The following is an 8,892-nucleotide window of genomic DNA, read 5'->3' as shown; positions in this document are numbered from 1 at the left end:
AGGACAACATTGACTAATCAAAAGGGGGACAAGTTAACCAAATTCTATCATAAGGGGGACGAAATGACCATTTTAGGGGAACGAAATGACCAAATCGGGGACGAGTTGACCGTGGGGTGAGGGACAAGTTGACTTGATACGATTATCTTTTCAGCTTAAATGATTCCTGGCAGTCCGCATTTTTTTAATTAAAGTTAGTTGACAGTGACTGTGTTTTTTAGCATTAAAGTTTGGTTGATAGGAAGGTTCATAGAGACTTTTCTTTTTCAGCTTAAATGATCCTCGGCAGTCTGCACTTTTTAATGGTAGTTGTCAGGGACTGTAGATTTTAGCTTTCAAGTTGGCTTGATAGAAATGTTTTTGAGACTTTTCTTTTTCAACTTAAATGATTCCTGGCAGTCTGCACTTTTTGAATTTAAGTTAGTTCGCAGTGACTGTAGATTTTAACTTTAAAGTTGGGTTGATAGAAATGTACTTTGAGACTTTTTCTTTTTTAACTTAAATGATTCCTGGCAGTCCGCAATTTTTGAATTTAAGTTAGTTCACAGTGACTGTAGATTTTAGCTTTAAAATTGGGTTGATAGAAATGTTCTTAGAGACTTTTTCTTTTTCAACTTAAATGATTCCTGGCAGTCCGCAATTTTTTAATTAAAGTTAGTTGACAGTGACTGTGTTTTTTAGCATTAAAGTTGGGTTGATAGGAAGGTTCATAGAGACTTTTCTTTTTCAGCTTAAATGATCCTCGGCAGTCTGCACTTTTTTTAATGGTAGTTGTCAGGGACTGTAGATTTTAGCTTTAAAGTTGGCTTGATAGAAATGTTCTTTGAGACTTTTCTTCTTCAACTGAAATGATTCCTGGCAGTCTGCACTTTTTGAATTTAAGTTAGTTCACAGTGACTGTAGATTTTAACTTTAAAGTTGGGTTGATAGAAATGTTCTTTGAGACTTTTCTTTTTCAACTTAAATGATTCATGGCAGTCTGCACTTTTTGAATTTAAGTTAGTTCACAGTGATTGTAGATTTTAACTTTAAAGTTTGGTTGATAGAAATGTTCTTTGAGACTTTCTTTTTCAGCTTAAGGGATTCCTGGCAGTCTGCACTTTTTGAATTTAAGTTAGTTCACAGTGACTGTAGATTTAAGCTTTAAAGTTGGGTTGATAGAAATGTTCTTTGAGACTTCTTTTTCAGCTTAAATGATTCCTGGCAGTCTACACCTTTTGAATTTAAGTTAGTTCACAGTGACTGTAGATTTTAGCTTTAAAGATGGGATGATAGAAATGTTCTTTGAGACTTTTTCTTTTTCAACTTAAATGATTTCTGGCAGTCTGCAACTTTTTTGAATTTAAGCTTAGTCACAATGACTGTAGATTTTAGCTTAAAATTGAGCTTGATAGAATGTTTCTTAGACTTTTTTTTTTCTTTAAACTTTAATGATTCCTGGACAGGATAATATTTTAATTCCCTTATTTACAGTGACTCGTGTTTTTAGATTAAGTTGTTTGATAGATTATTTTTAAGAGGACTTTTTTTTTTTTTTTTTTAATTTAGTATAATTGCTTTTATGTATTCAACCTTTTTTGTAATTTGCTATGTCAAACTAGATTTAAGCCTTGTAAAGTATTAGAAAGAAAATGTTCTTTTGAGAACATTACTATCAAAGGGAAATGACATTCTGGGGAGTTGCACTTTTGGAAGAAATGACCATCGTGGACTGAGTTGCACAGTTGGTTGATGGGAAAGTTGACTTGTAGACTTATCTTTTCAGCTTAAATGATTCCTGGCAGTCGCATTTTTGTAATTAAAGTTAGTTGACAGTGACTGTGATTTTAGCATTTAAAGTTGGGTTGATAGAATGTTCTTAGAGACTTTTCTTTTTCAGCTTAAATGATCTGTCAGTCTGCACTTTTGAATTAAGTTGTCAGTGACTGTAGATTTTAGCTTTAAAGTTGGCTTGATAGAAATGTTTTTGAGACTTTTCTTTTTCAGCTTAAATGATTCCTGGCAGTCTGCACTTTTTGAATTTAAGTTAGTTCCAGTGATGTAGATTTTAACTTTAAAGTTGGGTTGATAGAAATGTACTTTGAGACTTTTCTTTTTTAACTTAAATGATTCCTGGCAGTCCGCAATTTTTGATTTAAGTTAGTTCACATGACTGTAGATTTTAGCTTTAAAATTGGGTGATAGAAATGTTCTGAGACTTTTTCTTTTTCAACTTAAATGATTCCTGGCGTCCGAATTTTTTAATTAAAGTTAGTTGACAGTGACTGTGTTTTTAGCATTAAAGTTGGGTTGATAGGAAGGTTCATAGAGACTTTTCTTTTTAGCTTAAATGATCTCGGCAGTCTGCACTTTTTTAATGTTAGCTGTCAGGGACTGTAGATTTTAGCTTTAAAGTTGGGTTGATAGAAATGTTCTTTGAGACTTTTCTTTTTCAGCTTAAGGGATTCCTGGCAGTCTGCACTTTTTGAATTTAAGTTAGTTCACAGTGATTGTAGATTTTAGCTTTAAAGTTGGGTTGATAGAAATGTTCTTTGAGACTTTTCTTTTTCAGCTTAAGGGATTTCTGGCAGTCTGCACTTCTTGAATTTAAGTTAGTTTACAGTGATTGTAGATTTTAGCTTTAAAGCTGGCTTGATAGAAATGTTCTTTGAGACTTTTCTTTTTCAGCTTAAATGATTCCTGGCAGTCTGCACTTTTTGAATTTAAGTTAGTTCACAGTGATTGTAGATTTTAGCTTTAAAGTTGGGTTGATAGAAATGTTCTTTGAGACTTTTCTTTTTCAGCTTAAGGGATTCCTGGCAGTCCGCAATTTTTTGCATTTAAGTTAGTTCACAATGACTGTAGATTTTAGCTTTAAAACTGGGCTGATAGAAATGTTTCTGAGACTTTTTTCTTTTTTCAACTTAAATGATTCCTGGCTGTCCGTAATTTTTTAATTAAAGTTAGTTGACAGTGACTGTGCTTTTTAGCATTAAAGTTGGGTTGATAGGAAGGTTCATAGAGACTTTTCTTTTTTAGCTTAAATGATCATCGGCAGTCTGCACTTTTTAATGGTAGTTGTCAGGGACTGTAGATTTTAGCTTTAAAGTTGGCTTGATACAAATGTTCTTTGAGACTTCTTTTTTCAACTGAAATGATTCCTGGCAGTCTGCACGTTTTGAATTTAAGTTAGTTCACAGTGACTGTAGATTTTAGCTTTAAAGTTGGGTTGATAGAAATGTTCTTTTAGACTTTCCTTTTTCAGTTTTAACGATTCCTGGCAGTCTACACTTTTTGAATTAAAGTTAGTTCACAGTGACTGTAGATTTAAGCTTTAAAGTTGGGTTGACAGAAATGTTCTTTTAGACTTTCCTTTTTCAGCGTAAATGATTACTGGCAGTCTACACTTTTTGAATTTAAGTTAGTTCACAGTGACTGTAGATTTTAGTTTTAAAGTTGGGTTGATAGAAATGTTCTTTGAGACTTCTTTTTTAGCTTAAATGATTCCTGGCAGTCTGCACCTTTTGATTTTAAGTTAGTTCACAGTAACTGTAGATTTTAGCTTTAAAATTGGGTTGATAGAAATGTTCTTTGAGACTTTTCTTTTTCAACTTAAATGATCCTTGACAGTCTGCACTTTTTCAATGTTAGTTGTCAGTGCCTGTAGATTTTAGCTTTAATGTTGGGATGATAGGAATGTTCTTTCAGACTTTTCTTTTTCAGCTTAAGGAATTCCTGGCAGTCTGCAATTTTTGAATTTAAGTTAGTTCACAGTTGACTGTAGATTTTAGCTTTAAAGTTGGATTGTTAGAAATGTTCTAAGAGACTTTTCCTTTTTAGCTTAAATAATCCTCGGCAGTCTTTTTAGCTCACCTCAGGTGAGTTATTGTGATCGCTGGATATCCGGCATCTGTCTATCGTCTGTCTGTCTTCTGTCAATATTTAGCTTGTGTATGCGATAGAGGCTGTATTTTTTCAATTGATCTTCATGACATTTGGTCAGAATGATTGCCTTGATGAATTCTAGGTCGAGTGCAAATATGAGTCATCTGGGGTCAAAAACTAGGTCACTAGGTCAAATCAAAGAAAAACCTTGTGTATGCGATAGAGGCTGTATTTTCAATTGATCTTCATGAAATATAGTCAGAATGATTGCCTTGATGAAATCTAGGTCGAACCGAATATGGGTCATCTGGGGTCAAAAAGGAGGTCACTAGGTCAAATCAAAGAAAAACCTTGTGTGTGCGATAGAGGCTGTATTTTCAATTCATCTTCATTTAATATAGTCAGAATGATTGCCTTGATGAAATCTAGGTCGAACCGAATATGGGTCATCTGGGGTCAAAAAGGAGGTCACTAGGTCAAATCAAAGAAAAAACTTGTGTATGCGATAGCGGCTGTATTTTCAATTGAACTTCATGAAATATAGTCAGAATGATTACCTTGATGAAATCTAGGTCGAGTCCGAATATGGGTCATCTGGGGTCAAAAACTAGGTCACTAGGTCAAATCAAAGAAAAACCTTGTGTATGCGATAGAGGCTGTATTTTCAATTGATCTTCATGATATATAGTCAGAATGATTGCCTTGATGAAATCTAGGTCGAGTCCGAATATGGGTCATCTGGGGTCAAAAACTAGGTTACTAGGTCAAATCAAAGAAAAACCTTGTGTATGTAATAGAGGCTGTATTTTTCAATTGATCTTCATGAAGTTTGGTCGGAATGCTTGTCTTGATGAATTCTATGTCGAGTTTGAATATGGGTCATCTCGGATCAAGAACTAGGTCACTGTATCAAATCAAAGAAAAACCTTGTGTATTTAATAGAGGCTGTATTTTTCATTGATCTTCATGAAATTTGGTCAGAATGATTGCCTTGATCAAATCTAGGTCGAGTTTGAATGTGGGTCGTCTGGGGTCACAAAGTAGGTCACTAGGTTAAATCAAAGAAAAACCTTGTGTATGCAATAGAAGCTGTACTTTTCAATTGATCTTCATGAAATTTAGTCAGAATGATTGCCTTGATGAAATCCAGGCCGAGTTTGAATATGGGTTATCTGGGGTCAAAAAGGTCACTAGGTCAAATGAAAGGAAAACATTGTGTATGCGATAGAGACTGTATTTTTCAATTAATCTTCATGAAATTTTGTCAGAATGATTGCCTTTATGAATTCGAGGCCGAGTTTGAATATGGGTCATCTGGGCTCAAAAACTAGGTTACTGGGTCAAATCAAAGAAAAACTTTATGCATGTGATAGATGCTGTATTTTTCAATTGATCTTCATGAAATAAAGTCAGAATGATTGCCTTGATGAAATTTATTTATTTGGGGTTTACGGCGCTCCAACACTGTATAGGTTTTATGGCGCCAAACAGGGCTAGAAATTGAGATCTAGGCCGAGTTTGAATATGGGTCATCTGGGGCCAAAAAGAAGGTCACTATGTCAAATCAAAGAAAAAAATTGTGTATGCGATAGAGGCTGTATTTTTCAATTGATCTTCATGAAATTTTGTCAGAATGATTGCCTTTATGAATTCTAGACCGAGTTCGAATATGGGTCATCTGGGACAAAAACTAGGTCACAAGGTCAAATCAAAGAAAAACATTATGTATGTGATAGAAGCTGTATTTTTCAACTGATCTTCACAAAATTTGGTCAGAATGATTGCCTTGATTAATTCTAGGTCAAGTTTGAATATGGGTCATCTGGGGTTAAAAAGTAGGTCACTAGGTCAAATCTAAGAAAAGCCGTGTGTATGCGATATAGGCTGTATTTTTCAATTGATATTCATGAAATTTGGTCAGAATGATTGCCTTGATGAAATCTAGGTAAAGTTTGAATATGGGTCATTTGGGGTCAAAAATTAGGTCACTAGGTCATATCAAAGAAAATATTTGTTTAAACTCAAGAAACCTCATTTCTGGTCCAATCCTAATGAAAAATGGCCAGAATATTTGTTTCCATGAAATCACCAGGTCCAACATGTTTATACTGTTATGGTGTGTCTCTCAGGTGAGCGACCTAGGGCCATCTTGGCCCTCGTTTAATGGTAGTCGTCAGTGACTGTAGATTTTAGCTTTAAAGCTGGCTTGATAGAAATGCTCTTTGAGACTTTTCTTTTTCAGCTTAAATGATTTCCTGGCAGTCTGTACTTTTTGAATTTAAGTTAGTTCACAGTGACTGACTGTAGATTTTAGCTTTAAAGTTGGGTTGACAGAAATGTTCTTTGAGACTTTTTTTTTCAGCTTAAATGATTCCTGGCAGTCTGCAATTTTTAAAAAAATTAAGTAAGTTGTCGGTGAGTGTAGATTTTAGCTTTAAAGTTGGGCGAATAGGAATTTTCTTTGAGAATATTCTTTTTCAGCTAAAGTGATTGAAAGCAGTCTGCACTTTAAATGTTCAAGTTAGTTTTCAGTTACTGTAGATTTTAGCTTTACGGTTTCATTGATAGGAATGGTCTTAATTTAAATGATCTTCGGAGGTCTGAACTTTTTATGGTAGTTCTTAGTGACTGTAGATTTGAGCTTTAATGTTGGTTTGATAGGAATGTTCTTGAGACTTTTTTTCACCTTAAATGATTCCAGGCAGTCTGCACTTTTTAAATTTAAGTTAGGTTGATAGGAATGTTCTTAGACGTTTTTCTTTTTCATTAAGTGATTTCTTTAAGTCTTTCCTTTTTAAATTGAAGTTAGTTGTCAGTGACTGTAAATTTTAGCTTTAAAGGTGGTTTGACGGGAATATTTGTTTGTTTGTTTTAGGTTTCATGCCATTTTCCAACAGTATTTCAGTTATGTAATGGCGGGCATTAACCTAACCGGTGTTCCTGGATTCTGTACCAGTACAAACCTGTTCTCCAAAAGTAACTGCCAACTTCCCTACATGAATAAGAGGTGGAGGACGAATGATGTCAGACATAATGTTTTTATCAAATCGTCACGGAGAACATACGGATAGGAATGTTCTTTGAGACTTTTCATTTTCAGCTTAAGTGATTCCTGGCAGTATGCATTTCTTACATTTAAGGTAGTTGTCGGTGACTGTAGATTTTAACTTTAAAATCGGGTTGTTAGGAATGTTCTTGAGACTCCTCTGTTTAAGATTAAATGATTCCAGGTGTCTACACTCTTTAAAGTTTTAAGTTAGTTGTCAGTGACAGCTACCAACTGTCCAAGTAGATGTACAAGTAACAAGTGCAGCTACCAATTCTCCAGTAGATTAAGGACTGACAGGTCCAGCTACCAACTGTCCAAGTAGATGAAGAACTGTATGGTCTGACTACTAACTGTCCAAATAGATGCAGGACAGACAAGTACAGCTACCAACTGTCCAAGTAGATGTACAACAGGTCCAGCTGCCAGTTGTCAAAGCTGATGTATGGCTGACAAGTTCAGTTACCAACTGCCAAAGTAGATCAAGGACTGACAAGTCTAACTAACACATGTACAAGTAGATGGAAGTACAACAGACAAGTCCAGCTACCAACTGTCCAAGTAAAGGTACGACTGAAAAGTCCAGTTACCATCTGTCCAAGTAGATGAAGGACTGACATGTCAAGCTACCAACAGTCTTAGTAGATGTATGACTGGCAAGTCCAGCTACCAACAGTCCAAGTAGATGAAGAACGTACAAGTCAAGCTACCAATTGTCCAAGCAGATGTATGACTGACAAGTCCGGTTACCAACTGTCCAAGTAGATGAAGGACTGACATGTCCAGCTACCAACTGTCTTAGTAGATGTATGACTGGCAAGTCCAGCTACCAACTGTCCAAGTAGATGTATGACTGCCATGTCAAGCTACCAACTGTCCAAATAGATGCATGACTGACAAGTCTGGTTACCAACTGTTCAAGTGGATGAAGAACTTACAAGTCCGGTTACCAACTGTCCAAGTAGATGTATGACTGACAAGTCCGGTTACCAACTGTCCAAGGAGATAAAGAATTGACATGCCCAGCTACCAACTGTCCAAGTAGATGTATGACTGGCAAGTCCAGCTACCAACTGTCCAAACAGATGAAGAACTGACAAGTCCAGCTACGAACTGTCGAAGCAGATGTATGGCTGACAAGTCCTGTTACCAACTGTCCAAGTAGATGAAGAACTGACAAGTCAAGCTACCAACTGTCCAAACAGATGTATGACTGACAAGTCCGGTTACCAACTGTCCAAGTAGATGAATGACTGACAAGTCCAGCTACCAACTGTCCAAGCAGATGTATGACTGACAAGTCCGACCAGCTACCAACTGTCAAATCAAATTTTGGTTACCAACTGAACTTACAAGTCCAGCTACCAACTGTCCAAGTAGATGTATGCCTGACATGTCAGGTTACCAACTGTCTAAGTAGATGAAGAACTGAAAAGTCCAACTACCAACTGTCCAAGCAGATGTATGACTGACAAGTCCGACCAGCTAACAACTGTTCAAGTAGATGAAGGACTAACAAGTCCAGCTTAAATCTATCCAAGTTGTTGAAAGACCAACAAGTTCAACTACCAACTGTCTATATGTACGACTGACAAGTCCAGTAAACAACTGTCCAAGTAAATGAATGACTGACAGTTCAGCTACCAGCTGTTCAATTAGATAACGGACTGACAAGTCCAGCTTCTAACTGTCCAAGTAGATGAAGAACCAGCTACCAACTGCCCAAGTAGAGGTACAACTAACAAGTGCAGCTATCAATTGTCCGGTATATGAAGGACTGACAAGTCCAGCTACAAACTGCCCAAGTAAATGAAGGACTGACAAGTCCAGCTACCAACTGTCCAAGTACATGTAGATGTACAACAAATCCAGTAACCATCTGTCCAAAAAGATAAAGAACTGACAAGTGCAGCTACCAACAGTCCAAGTAGATGTATGTCTGACAAGTTCAGCTACCAACTGTCCAAGCAGATGAAGGACTG

This window comes from Mercenaria mercenaria, chromosome 5 (genome assembly GCF_021730395.1).
Source record: "Mercenaria mercenaria strain notata chromosome 5, MADL_Memer_1, whole genome shotgun sequence".
In the NCBI taxonomy this organism is placed as follows: Eukaryota; Metazoa; Mollusca; class Bivalvia; order Venerida; family Veneridae; genus Mercenaria; species Mercenaria mercenaria.
The sequence above is the reverse complement of the archived record's forward strand: the minus strand, read 5'-3'. Positions refer to the sequence as shown.